The sequence below is a fragment of the Candoia aspera genome, chromosome 3 (genome assembly GCF_035149785.1).
Source record: "Candoia aspera isolate rCanAsp1 chromosome 3, rCanAsp1.hap2, whole genome shotgun sequence".
NCBI lineage: Eukaryota > Metazoa > Chordata > Lepidosauria > Squamata > Boidae > Candoia > Candoia aspera.
Window position 1 is genome coordinate 112,371,208 of NC_086155.1, and position 16,869 is coordinate 112,388,076.

The 16,869-nt window shown below is 39.5% G+C and overlaps 1 protein-coding gene across 1 annotated transcript in view; it reads left to right on the forward strand.

Annotated features, from left to right (window-relative positions):
* Positions 1-16,869, forward strand: part of OVOL2 (ovo like zinc finger 2) — a 29,565-nt gene that overhangs the window by 444 nt on the left and 12,252 nt on the right. The window lies entirely within an intron of this gene.

Here is a 16,869-nt window from a genome sequence, read left to right on the forward strand (position 1 = left end):
TTGACATTAGTACTAGACATTAAGGAAAAGGGACTATACGTACTGTCAGCGATCCTGTTTGAATCGCTTCGTAGTTTTAGAATTCCGTTTAGGTTTTTAAAAAATCGAAACACTTTGCAAAATGAAGGTAAGGCCTTGATGGAGCAGCGCGGACACAACACAAGCCTGTGGATGAACTTGCTGGCTTTTTACTCAAAGAAAATGTGATTAGGATCCAGCTGCTCCCGGGAAACTAGTACAGTAGTAAAGCACAGTGGCCTTTCGCGATCACGTAATTCCCCAACATTAGAGACCAGACTAGTTGTGCTCTTTTTCGCTGTTCCTCTACGCGTCTCAAAAATCTGATGGGACTTGGGGAAGAATTACTAAATAATTCTAGTCGATCCCTTAAGATCTTTCAGGAGATCTGCAGGCGTGTAACATAATCCCCACCCCACCCCCGGTCCGGAAAATGCAGACAATACGCGCGGAAAAACGAGGGGCGTCTTGTAAGCGTTTAGCCGGCGAGCTTGCAGGGTTTCCACCTCTTTAAGCGATTTCGTGCCTTTTCCAACGTATAGCGGTAGAATTGCAGGTAGTCCCGCAGGAGCGATTTGAACTTTGCCCTTCTCTGATTGTTTTACGTTCCCGATTGCAGCCATTAGTTAACCGAGCGCCTCCCTTTTCCGAGGCGAGGTGACCCACCCTGAGGCTAAACAGAGCTCTTCGGGTGCCTTTATTCCGAGCGCCAAATCAGGTCGGGTGTGGGATTGTTACTTTGCCGTCTTTTTTGTTGGTTCGGAGAACGGAAGCCCAGATCATGTCCCCTTTGTGGACATGATGTTATACAATATAGGACATTGTTACCTATACGGAGGTAACAAAAGAAAGGAAAGTATCAGACACTAGTCGGAGTACAGGGATTCATTCCTATACTGAATCTCAGTATTTAGCCTGTGACTTGCTTCATCTTCCCTTAATGCTCCCAGATCTCAAGGTACTATCATTGAATTAGAATTATACCTCTTTCTCTTTCTCACGTGCGCGCGCACACACAAAACCCATACGCATTTGATGAACTGGGCTAAGTTTTTATGATCCAGTTCTCTGTGACACAATCATGCTCTGACAACACTCCTATCATCATCAGCATCTTCTTCTCCTTCTTCTCCCACCTTTTTTATATATAACTCAAGGCGGTGAACATACCTAATACTCCTGCCTGCTATTTTCCCAACAACAACAACAACAACAACACTGTGAGGTGGGTTGGGCTGAGAGAGTGACTGGCCCAAGGTGGCCTTCATGCCACCTAGAACTCAGAGCCTCCTGGTTTCTAGGCCAGCACCTTCACCACTACAGGTAGTCCTTGCTTCACAAACACAATTTGCAGGGCCGCAACTGGGGGGGGCAAGCAGGGCATGTGCCCCGGGCGCCACGCTGGGGGGGGGCGCCAAAATGAGTGCGGGGGGGCACCAAAATCGGTGCAGAATCCATGTTTGCCCCAGGTGACACAGACCCTAGTTGTGGGCCTGACAATTTGGACTGGAACTTTGGTTGCTAAGTGAAGTGGTCATTAAGCAAATATGACCTGATTTTACTACCTTTTTTGTGGCGGTTAAGCAAATCACTGTGGTCATTAAGTGAATCACACAGTTTCCCATTGATTTTGCTTGCCAGAAGCTGGCTGGGAAGGTTGAAAATGGTGATCATGTGACCACAGGATGCTGCAATGGTCATAAATGTGAACCAGTTGCCAAGTGCCCAAATCATTATCATGTGATGCTGTGATAGTCATAAGTGTGAGGACAGGTTGTAAGTTGGTTTTTCCAGCACTGTCATAAGTCTGAACTGTCACTAAATGAATGGTTGTTAAGCAAGGACTACCTGTACACCAAACTGGCAGTACCCTGTTAAATTAAGTAATTTAAATTAATTCCTTATTTGGCACTGTTTGACAGTCTAAGGGCAAATCCACACAGCTTCCTTGCTCCATATAAGGATGGGCCACTAACCATTTCCAAAGAACATGTTCACATGCCACCACATCATTGACCTGCAGCTGAGGCAGCCCAAGGATGGCTTTAAATACTCCACTTGGGAAGTGGCATTTAAAATCTGCTGCCGCTATTTATTTATTTGAAGGTAAAGACTGTTTGTTGCACATAGGTGTGTTTGTATTAGGAAGTATAGACTGCTCTCAGTTACCAGTTAGCCTCCATCTTCCACCTCAGCTACATCTCTCCCTGTCTTTGCCTTCTCCATTACCACTTTGTTTCCTGAATTCTTTTCAGGCCCATTGCCACTGCCCCCCACTCCACCTTCTCTCTGGTTTTGCATCAACTTCTCTTCAGGTTTCTAACAAGGTAGAGAAGAGTTAAGCAGACCTCCACTTTTTCATTTGGGAATGAAGAGGAGACATGTTTGTGCTTTTTTCTACTTTATTTGTCAGTTTTAATCATTTTCGCACTCAATAAAGAGATCTGGTAGCCTAGCAGTTATTCAGTTCAGTTCTCCCACTTACAAGTAAGTGTTGTTATAAAATTATTAAAATAATAATAGTAATAATAATAATAGTGAAAAGTTTGAAAGTTTGTTATACCATCAGATTGGTGGTAGCAATAAGTAACTTATGCAAAGGCACAAACTTAACTAAAATTATGAACCATGCCAACTGGAAATTCCTGATTTATGAGGAATATATGAAATGAGAAATTCCTCATTTATGAAGAATAATTGAAACCAGTGATCTCCTTCACAATTTCCATGGGTTACTCAGCAAAGGATAAGGTATGCAGTTTGTAAGTTTTTTTGAATATTAAAATACATTTTCCCATGAAGAACAAGAATTTTTTTCTGCAGAGAGCTGCATGCCGTTAAGAAGTAGCCTGCCCAGCAACAATAGATGAGGACATACACATCATAACCCCCTATACTGTCCTCTCATAGCCCAATTATATATGTTCCCATATATACTTACAAATATATTTGGTTTCCCTTGCAGCTCAGTAAGAAAGAAGCTTCTTTTGTTATTGCATAGTATAGAAATGAACTGTTTCTCCATGGCCAGATTATACTCTTTCTGTGCTGCATTGTGAGGGGGAAAAGTGCCAGTTTCTCATGTTGCAGCACAGTAAAGTAGGAGAGCTTTCTTTGCTAGGCAGAAAAAGTGATCAACAGCACAGAAATAATTACTTTGCACTCTACTGTATTGTGCCTATGTCAGATCCCATCTGAAATCAGTTCTGGGCACCACAGTTCAAAAAGGACAGAGACAAATTGGAGCAAGTTCAGAGGATGGACAGCAGAATAGCAACAGTCAAGCACTGTGAAGAATGGTTAAGGAGTTGGGTTATGTCACTAGCCAGCTTTGTTCACAGCTATTTCTCTCCCAGATTTTGCTCTGTCCATTAGCACTTTTTTTCCTGAATTATATTTTCATACCTATCACCTTCCTTGGCAACTTGGGGGAAGGGGTGTTGACACCAGCCTTCAGAAAGTTAGAAAAGACTACCACTATTTTATTTGGAAAATAAGAGATATTTTAGTGCTCTTACACTTTAATGGTATTCTGAAATAGCATCAGTGGGTATATTTACCTCTAGATGCAGCAGTCCCGCTTTTCTTTATTGCAGTGTTTAGAAAATAATAAAGGATGTTGAAATGGGCATTTATTTCTTATTTACCAGCATTTGTCAGTTTTCATTAGTCCCCTTCAATTAAGAGATTGATTGCCCAGGAACTAAGCAATTTCTGCTCTCCCATTCTACAGACTTCAGTCATTCAACAATCATGGCAGGATTTTGTTCTCTTTTCTTTGGGCTAATTCTGTACTAGTGTCTTTCCATTCTTTTTCTTTACCATTATTTGGGAGATGCCTAGATGGAGTATAGTCGGAAGGGCAGGCAAACCAGCCTACAAAAGCTCAAGGAGACTCCTGAAGTTGGACCCTCCTCATTTTTTACTGCTGTAGTTCCCTGAGTGATGGGTATTTTCCTTGTGACATGCTAAATAGGAAGGCAGCAAAGCTGTAAGAGAAAACCAATCACCTTGTCTTTAACAACTGACACCCTCACCAATAAGGCCAACACCATTTCGCAGTAACTTGGATCAGATTCAATAAAAGCAGGATGGAGGAGAAGCTTTAGCAAAGGCACAGGGCTTTGCTAGACTGAATGGAGGCCTGGTGACTGAGATTCCCCATTTCTGCAATGCCCCATCATGGCAATGCCCCATTACTGCAATGCACAGCTTTTTAAAAACAAAAACCCTTTTGATTGTCTCAAATCCAAAATAGCATATTTGAAATATTTTAAGTACTTCATGTATAAGTAACTTACATTACAAGTGAGGAGCTAAGAGGAGAATAACTTTACTGAGGATTGTTCTTCATAGCTTTCAAGTAGGCCATGGAGGCTATGCTTCATCCTGAAAGGTGGTAAAAAGGGGTGCTGATAGGTATTAAATCAAAAATGTAAAGGCATTTTTTTTCCATGAAGGTTGAACAGGTTGAAGAACTCTGACTTCCTCTAAAATTTGTTACATTGATGATCCAACACATGTATATGGCTTTTACACATCTCCCTTGTCAAAGGAGAATTGGAAGAGGATCTTTATAAGTGATATATCAAAGACTGATGACTTTGGGACACCGGGAGGTGACATCAGATTCATGATACACTGTCTATGTCCAGTGCAAGGCATAGATTAGCAAAGTTAGGAGACAAAACATTTGGGTTGTTTAAACATCTGTATAGATACTACTTAGACATCCTTGTCTTAGAATAGGATTATGTTGAGGAGACACCCACATCTCTCCCAAACACCTCCCTGTGGAAGATTCTAAGGCCTGGTAGTTGCTGACTCACACTGAAGTGATAGAATTTGCCCACATAGAAGAGAAATGATGAAGGCCATGAGTCTTGTGTTTGGCAACAACCTCAACAGTGGCTTCATGGACACAGGAATTGACATTGCCACCTTCAGCATTACAAAGTTGCAGAATACTTTCATGAAACATGCAGGCAGGCAAAGTGACTCTTGAGGCTGAGTTTTGATAACCTGACCTGCTGGCTTCCCACAAGCAAAGTCAACGGGGAAGCTGGCAGGAGGTCACAAGTGGCTCCCCTAAGCCGCTCCTGCTCCCACCACTTTTTCTCCCAAGGATCCCCTGGGTGGCAGGGGGATCTTGTACTCTGTAGTGCCTGCCCACACTTGCGCCTGCTGTCCTGTTCCGACTAAGGCACACACACAGAAACGATTCAAGGTTTATTAACAATGACAGTCAATAAAAGCAACACCTCACCCTTTCAGGAAATTGACCCCACTCCAAGAATTCCTGTCAGTGAGAGTCAAAATGTTGTTATAATTAAAAAGAAAACCTACACAAAAAAAGAAAAAAAAACCAAGACATATAAAAATAACAAGACATATAAATGTTGGGGGAGATGGGCGGTGATACAAATTTAAATTAAACAAACAAATAAATAAATACAACTTACATTAAAAAAAACCAATGTGACTTCTGCCTAACCAAGTTATAGAAATATCTAAATTTATACCTTACTCTCTTACTTGTTGTTGTTTATTTGTTTAGTCGCTTCCGACTCTTCGTGACTTCATGGACCAGACCACGCCACAGCTTCCTGTCGGTCGTCAACACCCCCAGCTCCCCCAGGGACGAGTCCGTCATCTCTAGAATATCATCCATCCACCTTGCCCTTGGTCGGCCCCTCTTCCTTTTGCCCTCCACTCTCCCTAGCATCAGCATCTTCTCCAGGGTGTCCTGTCTTCTCATTATGTGGCCAAAGTATTTCAGTTTTGCCTTTAATATCATTCCCTCAAGGTGAGCAGTCTGGCTTTATTTCCTGGAGGATGGACTGGATTGATCTTCTTGCAGTCCAAGGCACTCTCAGAATTTTCCTCCAACACCACAGTTCAAAAGCATCGATCTTCCTTCTCTCAGCCTTCCTTATGGTCCAGCTCTCACAGCCATATGTTACTATGGGGAACACCATTGCTTTAACTATGCGGGCCTTTGTTGTCAGTGTGATGTCTCTGCTCTTAACTATTTTATCGAGATTCGTCATTGCTCTTCTCCCAAGAATTAAGCGTCTTCTGATTTCCTGACTGCAGTCAGCATCTGCAGTAATCTTCGTACCTAGAAATACAAAGTCTTTCACTGCTTCTACATTTTCTCCCTCTATTTGCCAGTCATCAGTCAAGCTGGTTGCCATAATCTTGGTTTTTTTGAGGTTTAGCTGCAAGCCAGCTTTTGCACTTTCTTCTTTCACCTTCATCGTAAGGCTCCTCAGTTCCTCTTCGCTTTCAGCCATCAAAGTGGTATCATCTGCATATCTGAGATTGTTAATGTTTCTTCCAGAGATTTTAACTCCAGCCTTGGATTCCTCAAGCCCAGCATGTCGCATGATGTGTTCTGCGTACAAGTTGAATAGTGAGAGTATACAGCCCTGCCGTACTCCTTTCCCAATCTTAAACCAGTCTGTTGTTCCGTGGTCTGTTCTTACTGTTGCTACTTGGTCATTATACAGATTCTTCAGGAGGCATACAAGATGACTTGGTATCCCCATACCACTAAGAACTTGCCACAATTTGTTATGGTCTGCACAGTCAAAGGCTTTAGAATAGTCAATAAAACAAAACTAGATGTTTTTCTGAAACTCCCTGGCTTTTTCCATTATCCACCGGATATTGGCAATTTGGTCCCTAGCTCCTCTGCCTTTTCTAAACCCAGCTTGTACATCTGGCAATTCTCGCTCCATGAATTGCTGAAGTCTGCCTTGCAGGATCTTGAGCATTACCTTACTGGCATGTGAAATGAGTGCCACTGTTCGATAGTTTGAACATTCTTTAGTGTTTCCCTTTTTTGGTATGGGGATATAAGTTGATTTTTTTCCAATCTGATGGCCATTCTTGTGTTTTCCAAATTTGCTGGCATATAGCATGCATTACACCCTTACTACTAAATCCATATATAGATCTCCATTATGTCTATACAATATAGTTCTTATTATGAAAAACCCATAGTTATTCTTCATCTTTTTCAGTCTCTAGCAAATTGTCCACAAATGGTTGCCATGTTTCCTTGAAACTAACAGTATTTTTGTCTCTTAGTGAATCCGTTAGTTTAGCCATTTGGGCTAAATCCAATAGTTTGATTGTCCAGTCCTCTATTGATGGGATTCGTGGATCTTTCCAACATTAAGCATACAACATTCTGGTGGCCATGATCATATATAAAAGCAGATTTCTGTAATTTGTTTCCAGTTCTTCATCCATAATGCCTAATGGGAACAGTTCTGGGTTTTTTGTTATCCTAGTTTTTAATATATTCTCAATTCCTGTATGGATCTGATTCCAAAATTTTTTCACTTTTCACCACAGGTCCACCACAGATGATAAAATGTTCCCACTCCCTGAGAACATTTCCAACATATATCTGAAACATTTTTATAAAATTTTGATAATTTATTGGGCGTTAAGTAGCAACGGAACATCATTTTATAAAAGTTTTCTTTTAAACTATAAAAGAAAACTTCATTTATTACTGTAAATTTCAATCCTTTTGACCACATTTTTTCCCATTGGTTCAACAAGATATTGTATCCAAAATTTCTGGCTCACTTTACCATGCACTCCTTAACTTGTTCATCTTCCTGATACATTTGTAGTAGCAACTTATACATTTTGGTTATAATATGTTGATTATTCAAGCATAATTGTTTCTGCAAAATTGATACTTCATTTACAAATCTAAAGCTCTTTTTATCTAATTTAAAGCGTTCAGACAGTTGCTTATAACTAAACCAGTGACATACATGACCCTCTGTCTCTAACTGTTCTCTTGATTTCAGTACTGGTTTCCTCTCCTCAAAAGTTAGTAAGTCTTTATACTGTAACCATTTTTCTTCACCCACACTTTCTCGCATTGTAAATGCCTCTTGAGGAGATAACCACATAGGGATATTAGGTATCAATCTAGGTTTATTTTTCCCCCCAGACCCTTAATAAAGCCTTTCTAATATAATGATTTTTAAACTCCTTATTTATCCTCACTTTATCATACCATAAATATGCATGCCAACCAAATCTTAGCTCATGGCCCTCCAATTTTTTATTTTCTAACATCATCCAATCTTTAATCCACATAAAGCAGCATGCCTCAAAATATAATTTCAGATCTGGTAATCACAACCCTCCTCATTCTTTTGCATCCTGTAATAATTTATATTTAATTCTAGGTTTTTTTCCCTGCCAAATAAAGTTTGAGATATCCTTTTGCCATTGTTTGAAAATCGTATCTACAGCAATAATCGGTATTGTTTGAAACAGGAATAACATTCTGGGTAGTACATTCATTTTAATTACTGAAATCCTCCCCCAAAGGGATAGATGTAAATTCTTCCATCTTGTAAAATCTTTTTTCACTTCATTCCAAATTTTATTATAATTGTTTTGGAGCAATTCAATATTTTTAGTTGTCAAGACTATTCCCAGATATTTAATTTTTTTTCTCAATCTTAAACCCCGTTTTTCTCATCAATCCTTCTTGATTGCTAATTGTCATATTTTTCGTTAGCATTTTTGTTTTTTGTTTATTCACTTTAAATCCTGCCAGTGATCCATACTCTTTTAATTTTTTCATCAAATACTCTGCTGATTTCACTGGATTCTGTATTAGTAAAACTAAATCATTGGCAAAGACCCTTAGCTTAAATATTTCCTTTTTAATTTTTAACCCCTTTATTCTCTGGATCTTCCCTAATATCTCTATTAAGAACCTCCAGAGCTAAAATAAACAACAGAGGTGATAATGGGCATCCTTGTCTAGTACCTTTTTCAATCTTACAAGCTTCTGTCATTTCATCATTCACTATTATGTTAGCTCTCTGTGATGTGTATATTGACCTGATCCCCTTTATAAATGCTGTTCCGAACTCCATATTCTCCAATACTTTAAACATTAAAATCCAATTTAAATCCGCATCTAGAAAAATAAGAGCCATTTGACAATCATTGTAGTATTGTAGGTATTCTATGGTATCTATTACAATTCTTACGTTATCTTTTATTTGTCTTCCAGGTAAAAATCCACATTGATCCTGATGTATAACATCCTGTAGGACATTTTTCAACCTTTCTGCTAATTCCGATGTAAATATCTTATAATCATTATTTAATAATGAAATTGGTCTTTAGTTTGTGATCATGGAGGGGTCTTGTCCTAATAACAGGCGAATATTTGCTTCCTTCCATGTATCAGGTATTGGTGTTCCCAACAAGATTCAATTCATTAACTCCTTAAAGGGTCCAATAATCTGATCACTAAAACATTTATAATACTTAGCAGAGAGTCCATCGGGTCCTGGTGTTTTTCCTAGGTTAAGTTTCTTTATAGCTTCTAAGATTTCCAAGTCTGTTATAGGGTTATTTAATATTAATTTTTGATTTTCTGACAATTTTGGCAGTTTTTGGTTTACTAAATATGCCTCAATTTTCTCCACAGAAATTTCCTGTCTTTGATATAATTTGGAAAAAAAGTTACGAAATGCTTTTTTGATTTTCCACTGATTCTTCATTACCTTCCTTAATCTTAACAATCATTTTCTTTTCCCTTTCTTTTCTTAATTTATATGCCAACCATCTTCCAGGTTTATTGGCCTGTTCAAAGTGTTTCTGCTTAACATATTGCAACTGCTTTTCAATTTCTTTTGTTATTAACATTGAAATTTGCTGATGTAATAATTTAAGCTGATAGAGAACCTTATTATCCAATGGTTTTTCTTGCAATTCCTTTTCCTTTAATTTAATCTGCTCCATAACCCTCTGTATATTCTGTTGAAATTTTTTCCTTATAATTCTATTATGATATATCAGTTGCGGAGTCCTTGGTGCTCTCTGAGCCTTGTTGTTTTCTTGCAGACGTTTCATTGCCAGACTAGGCAACATCTTCAGTGCAAAGAGGGAGTGGGCCTTGCTCTCAGTTTATATACCTTGGCTTGCCCTGCTTGTGTTGGTAGGGGTGTTGTTCTCTCCTTGGGAGTTCTTTGATTGGGCTGTTGTTAAGCCAACACAAGCAGGGCAAGCCACAGTATATAAACTGAGAGCAAGGCCCACTCCCTTTTCGCACTGAAGATGTTGCCTAGTCTGGCAATGAAACATCTGCAAGAAAACAACAAGGCTCAGAGAGCACCAAGGACTCCACAGTTCAACCCTGAGCTACAAATATTTGCTTCGATTGATATCAATTGCCCTCTCATAACTGCCTTGCTTGTATCCCAAACTGTTTTTAAGTCAACCTCATTATTCAAATTTATCTCAAAAAACTTTTAATTTGCTTTTACAGTCCTCTAGGACTTCTTCTTTTCTCAAGATATTTTCATTTAATCTCCACTGGAATGTTTCTAGCCGTTTCTTAATTACCAAACTCACAGGATTATGATCTGAAAATGTTCTGGGTAGAATATCCACTTTCAAAATTTTAGTGGCTATATCTATTGAAGTCCAAATCATATCTATTCTTGATAGAGATTCAAATCTTTCTGAATAGAAGGTATAATCTTTTGCTAGACCGTTTTTGTGTCTCCAAACTAATGCCAAATTTTCCATTAAGTCAAAAAAGGATTTTGGTAGTTTTCCCTGTTTCATTTTGATTTGTCTCTCTGATGTTCTGTCTAACAATGGCATGGTGTCCTAACAGTCAGGAATCATGCTGAGACGAGGAGTAGGTCTCTAGTGTTTATTACTGCTACATAAAACAGAATCCTAACAAACTGAAGAAGCGTGGGAAAAACCCAGACAGATAAACCCCAAAAGTTAAGGCGGGTCTGATCTGTGTCTCTTTGAATGGCGCTTAACTCCTCAGTACTACGCATGCGTTTCCCCCCCTGGATAGGGGCCCCCTCCTGCTCACCATCAGTACTCATGACACATGGTCACTCCATTCCAGTCTCCTAACAGAGACCAACTTAAATACAAATATGTTGAAAGCTCATCTAAGAGCTTCACATAAATTTATTCTTCCCCTCATTCAGAGCATACACTCCCACTACCATCATTTTCATACCATTTACCTCTATTTCTATTCCCACATATCTACCATGCTCATCTAATAATATTAATTGGGGTTTTAAATAAGGTTTAACATAAATTACTGTTCCATTAATCTTCTTTATATTAGCTGAGACAAATTCCTATCCCAAATTCTTATTTGTCAAGTACTTTATGTCTTTTTTCCTTATATGTGTCTCTTGTAGACAAATCACATCATATTTTAACATACTCGAATAATGATAAACTTTTTTTCTTTTTTGTGGGGCATTTACACCATTTATATTCCAGGTGAGAATTTTTAAGTCCATATTTATGCAGTTATTTGTTCTATGTCTCCCTCAATGGAAGTCCTTTCTTCTCTAATTAGTGCCGCATCCTTTCTTTTAAATCTACCTACCTCCTGTTCCAAATCCTTTCTGTATCTCTCTAAAAAATTCTTGGCTTTAGAGATCGTGGTCAATTTAAACCTCTTTTGTTGAAATGTAAAACTCAATCCTTCCAGTCTTTCCCAGTGGAAGGGCACATTATTTCTTTTCAACATATCTGTCAAAAATCCATATTCCTTCCTTTTCTTTAGAATCCTCACCGGGATTTCTTTTAATACAGTTATTTCAGCTCTATCAATGTTAAGTTTAGTATCATAATTTGTCTGTAGGACTAAATCTCTCACCTTCTTTCTAGAAAATTCCACCAATATGTCTTTTGGACTTTTATATATTTTAGTGTGTTTAGAGTTAATATGAAAGATCCTCTCTATTTCATCATTCATTCTATCCTCTTCCCAACCAATTACCGATGCTAAGGCTTGGATTATTTTTCCCTCTATTTCTTCTTTGGATTCCGGCACCCCCCTAAATCTTAAACAGGACTCTTTATCTCTTAATTCTAAAAGTGCAAGCTGTCCAATTAATTTTCTCTTTCATTTTCTAACCAATCAACTGTATCATTCACTTTTTTGATCTCCCCCTCCCATTTCTTTTTCATTTTCTCTAGCCTCTTATCTAATCTTTCCAAATCAGAAAATTTCTGTTCCAGTGATTAACACTTTGTATAATTGTCTGTGAAGTCTTGTTGGTATATTCTTCAAACATAGCCTTCATCCAGTCCCCCTCCCCTGACCCTTGTCCAGTTTGTTTTCTGATATTCATGATTCAATATAATTTGTGTCCAATTGGAGTTAAATTTAATTTAATTTCCACTTTAAATCTCCTTCTCATACCTTGGCCTTAAACAGATAGAAACAAACAGTAGTGGCATTTCTAACCAACTCACATTAATTTGCCCCTCCTACTTGAATCATACAGACCTTTAGATTACTTGAGAAACTCAATACAAAAATCTTGAAATAATGCACAACTCCCCAAGAGAAAATTGCTTTCTATAACAACGGATACTGTCTTCCAGTTCCACAATTAAGATAGTTCGTAATTAATTTTGAGGTGAGGTGGCTGAACATAGTGTTCTTGAAAAGAGAATTTCACACGCGGCTTCTACCTGCTGATACCTGTGCTTCCCAGCTGGCTCTCCTGTTTAATCGCCAAACCGCATTGTCTCAGTGTTTGCCAGCTGTCCAGAAGGCACAGCGAGCAGTTCAACTCTTACTCCTTTCCCGGAGCTTGCTTCATCTTCGAAAGTAGAGATTTCCTCAGACTCCAAATACCCTCCGCATTATGGGTCCCAGCTAATTAGTTCCGCTTAGCTCCACTAAGACCATCCATTCGCCATTGCTCCTCGACCAGAAGTCTTGTTATTTTTTTCTTTCTTTTTTTGTGTAGGTTTTCTTTTTTAATAATGATGTATTGAAGATCGATGTTTTTTTATTTTCTTAATTGAGCTATATTTAAAAAATTTTGTTCCTTCTTTTTTCTTTTTTTTCTATTTTTTACTATTTGTTTGGTTCATGTTTGTGTATTTTATTTCTTGAAGATAATAAAGTTTATTTTTTTAAAAAAATAAAAAATAAAAAAAGTTGTTATAATTAGTCTTTATAATTAGTCTTTATGAGGGAGTAAAACTCAGTTTTCCAGCAAGGTACAATCCAAGGTAATTGTAATTAGTTACAGACCTAGTCACAGACAAGGGTTTTCAGATTCAAGACAAGGCAAAGGATCTATAAACAAATGGTTGTCCCCGACAACCTCTCCTGGGTCCCAGCACTCTTTATATAGCCTCCATTCCAGAGGAGAGCACGTCCTCTTGCCTGCAAGGAGCTCCAATTGCCTCCATTGTTCGGCTCGCCTCTCTGCTGTTCACTCTTGAGTGCTAGGGGGAGGCGGCAGTCCAACGTCCTTGTCCTCGTCAATCAGTGGTGCCTGTTCTCGCTGCTCACCACTTGACTCCACTTCCTCTAACCCAGGGGTCCCCAACCCCAGGGCCATGGACTGGTACCGGTCCATGGCCTGTTAGGAACTGGGCCGCACAGCAGGAGGTGAGCGGTGGGCGAGCGAGCAAAGCTTCATCTGTATTTACAGCTGCTCCCGATTGCTTTATCACATGGAGACCAAGCACCCTGCATTAAAAGACAAGCCTTTGGAGTTTTTCAAAAGAAAAAAACATGAACACAAAGAACATAAGCAATTATTGAAGGCCACTACTTCATCAAATCTGTCTGCACTGAGAGCATCATTCTTAGTGGCTAACCACATTGCTAAAGCTAAGAAGCCTGGTGAATACTGGTGAAGAGTTGATCCTGCCTGTTGCTAAGGACATTTGCCGTGAACTTTTAGGAGGCTGCAGTTCAAAAGGTGGCATGTATTCCTCTTTTGGCTAGCACCATAACTAGACAAATTGATGAAATAGCAGAGGATATTGAGGCACAATTGTTAGAGAGGATTAATGAGTCACCGTGGTACGCAATCCAGGCTGACGAGTCTACCGATGTTGACAACAAGGCAACAATGCTTGTTTTTGTGTAATATATTTTTCAGGAGGATGTGCATGAGGATATGTTATGTGTACTTTTGTTGCCAGCCAACACCACAGCTGCAGAACTATTCAAGTCTTTGAATGATTACATATGAGGAAAACTGAATTGGTCATTTTGTGTCGGTATATGCACGGACGGAGCGGCAGCCATGACTGGACAGCTTTCTAGTTTCACTACTCAGGTCAAGGAGGTCACTTCTGAATGTGAGTCTACACACTGTATCATCCATAGAGAAATGCTGGCTAGCCAAAAAATGTCACCTGAACTTAACGTTTTGCAAGATGTGATTAAAATTATCAACCACATTAAAGTACATGCCTTAACTCACATCTGTTCACACAGCTCTGTGAGGAAATGGACGCAGAGCACACACGTCTTTTCTTATACACAGAAGTGAGATGGCTTTCTAAAGATAGATCACTGGCCAGAGTTTTTGTGTTACAAGGCCCGCTCCAGAGATTTCTTTTAGAAAAACAGTCACCACTGGCAGCACATTTCGGTGACACAGAAAGGGTCGCAAAACTTGCTTACTTGCGTGACATATTCAACCTGCTCAACGGACCCAATCTGTCACTTCAGGGGAGAACGACAACTGTGTTCAAGACAGCAGATAAAGTGGCTGCATTCAAAGCCAAACTGGAATTATGGGGGCGACGAGTGAACATCAGGATTTTTGACACGTTTCAAACATCAGCAGAGATTTTGAAAGAGACTGAGCCAGGGCCTTCTTTCTCCCAGCTGGTGCATGATCACCTATCTCAGCTTTCAAAAGAGTTTGAACATTACTTCCCAACCACAAAAGACCCCTGAACTGGGAAGGAATGAATCCACAACCCATTTGTGAATAAGCCAGGTGAATCGACTTTGTCTGTGCTAGAAGAGGATCAACTGCTTGAGATCGCAAAGGATGGTGGCCTTAAAAGTATGTTTGAGACAACTTCAAATCTCCATACGTTCTGGATTAAAGTCAAGGCGGAATATCCTGAGATTGCCACAAAAGCACTGAAAAGCCTGCTTCCATTTCCAACATCCTATCTTTGTGAAGCAGGGTTTTCTGCAGTGACAGCAACCAAAATGAGATTACGGAGTAGACTGGACATAAGCAACACACTTCGGGTGTCACTGTCTCCCATCACCCCCAGATGGGACTGTCTAGTTACGGGAAAACAAGCTCAGGGCTCCCACTGATTCTGCATTATGGTGAGCTGTATAATTATTTCATTATATATTACAATGTAATAATAATAGAAATAAAGTGCACAATAAATGTAATGCGCTTGAATCATCCCAAAACCATCCCCCCACCCCCCTGGTCCTGAATCCCCTGCACACCTCCTGCTGTGCGGCCCAGTTCCTAACAGGCCACGGACCGGGACCGGTCTACAGCCGGGGGGTGGGGACCCCTGATTTACATGATTTAGAACATTTACAGCAAGTTTCATTATATGAGATGAGCAATGGACAACGGTTGCTGGGGATAGATTGCCTTGATCTGTGCTTGAATCCCATCTTTTATACTTGCCATGATTGAATAGGTTTCCAAGACTTGCTTAACTAATTTACTGAGCCTGAATTCAAAATCAGAATAAGCAGATAAGCTTGCATGAGAATAATGAAAGGAATTCTTCATGTATGAATATATACCTATCATCAACAAAGTGAGTAGAGATCTGCTCAGGGGACCGATCATGTGTATGCTGGTGTATGCTTTGTGCTGCCTCATGGACCAGAGGAAAGTGAAACCAGTTGTCTGGATTCACCCTAGGGGTGTTTTCAGACTTTCTCTTGACCAGTTGAGGGGAGCTCCTAGAGCAGATTTTTATTACAAATTGATAAACAAAGGCAGCAGCACCTGCTTTGTGAAACACCCCCCTATGAAAGGGTTATAGTTCTTCATTACTGTTATTTAAGGACCAGCTACTGTATTTTTGTTTGTTTTGTTTCAGCTTACTTGTAATTTTTACGTTATTACTATTTTAATACATTAACTATCTTTATGGTGAACTGTTTCATTCCGTTGTTATTGCCCACTATGGGGTATAAAGTGGAATATAGATTTTGCTATATACAGTGTGTATGTATGTATGTATATATACAGTGTGTGTGTGTGTGTGTGTGTATATATAGAGAGAGATTTCAGAATTAATAAATTTAGACTTTTGAGGAGGGCAAGTGCCATTGTTTGCCCCCCATCCCCACATAGTTGCCCATGTTCAGCCACACCCATTATCTGAATCTCCTTTCTCTTCCACACCCTTATTTCCCAGCAATCTCCTCTTGAAACTTTTTTACTGCTAGCAGCAGCAGTTGGCAGCCTTTTTATCTTTCTGATGCTGCAAGGAGGATTGGGGCAAGGGAGGCAAAGCCCAAGTTCAAGATATCTTTTTTTTATTCTGAGGATCTCTTTCCTCTTCCCTGCCTGGCTAAATCCCTGTATGGAGAGAAGAAAGGAGAGTGCAGAGTTTTGTGCTATTTTTGTTCCTGCTTGGGCTACATACTGAAGCCATTAGTGGACAGCTAGGACCACAGAATGGAGCAGAGCTTAACACAGTGAAAGATGTGCACAGAAATTTTTTTTAATCTAAAATAGCTTTAATAAGCATGTTAGAGAAATATAGGTTATTAATCTTACACACTCCAAGCATAAAGAATTACACACTTAGACAAAGTAGGTTCAAAAGTAAGTTAAAAGAATATCTTACTCATTTATTTGGTCCAGTTACATAATTCAGGAAAAGATTGTTATTCTTCTGTTCCTAAACTGAATTGACTCTTAGCCCTCATTGCTGCTAAGAGCTGCATGCAGAAAGGGGGCAAAGTTCTTAGTCTAGGCCCATGCATGGTGCCCAGAGATAAAATGAGAAGCTGCATGGTACTTCTTCCCAGAAGGT